This window comes from Triticum dicoccoides, chromosome 4A (assembly GCF_002162155.2).
Source record: "Triticum dicoccoides isolate Atlit2015 ecotype Zavitan chromosome 4A, WEW_v2.0, whole genome shotgun sequence".
Taxonomy (NCBI): domain Eukaryota; kingdom Viridiplantae; phylum Streptophyta; class Magnoliopsida; order Poales; family Poaceae; genus Triticum; species Triticum dicoccoides.
This window is the reverse complement of record NC_041386.1, coordinates 113,904,353-113,905,215: the sequence shown is the minus strand read 5'-3', so window position 1 is coordinate 113,905,215 and position 863 is coordinate 113,904,353.

Genomic DNA, 863 nt, shown 5'->3' with positions numbered 1-863 from the left:
ACCGGTGAAGGGGGAAAACATCCGGGAAATTATCCTCGGTGTTTCGCGTTTTCGGGCAGAGGAGCCGGAGGGGGAAAGTTGCATGTTCGCTATGCTAGGGATGCGTGGCGGACGAACGGGCTACGTATCCGGATTCGTCTTGTCGTTCTGAGCAACTTTCATGTTGAAAATAATTTAATCCGAGTTACGGATTAAAAGATATGATTTTCTAAAAATTTTACTAATTTCTGGAATTTAATTAATTATTTAAGTTAATGCAAAAATGGATTTATGACATCAGCATGATGTCATGCTGACGTTAGCAGTCAACAGGGGTTGACTGGTCAACCTGACCAATGGGTCCCACTGGTCAGTGACACATTTTAATTAAAAATTTTAATTAACCTAATTAGTATTAATTAGGGGGGTGGGCCCCACTATCATACTTTGTTAGCTAATTAACAGTAGTTAATTAGGTTAATTAGTCATTAGTTTAATTAATCTTAATTAGCTAGTTTAATCAGAATTAATTAAGTTAATTAATTAGTTAATTAATTTCATTATTTATTGTTTATTTATTATATATATATTTATTTAAATCCCTTTTTTTAAAACGTTCTAGGCCGTGGGGCCATTTGGTCAGTGGCCCGGGGGGCAAAACGGGCGCACGGGCGTTGGGCGGATCGGGCGGGCGCCCGAACAAGGGCGAACCGAGCCGCGACGGGGGGCACTGGCACCGACGGCCAGGGCGGGGCTCACCGGCCGGCCGTCTCCGGCGAAGGAAGCCGACGCAGGAGGGGGCGCCGGAGGCAGCAGCAGGCGCGTTGCGGCCTCGCGCGAGGCGGCAGAGGCGAGCGGGCGGGGCAGGAGCACAGCAGTGGCGG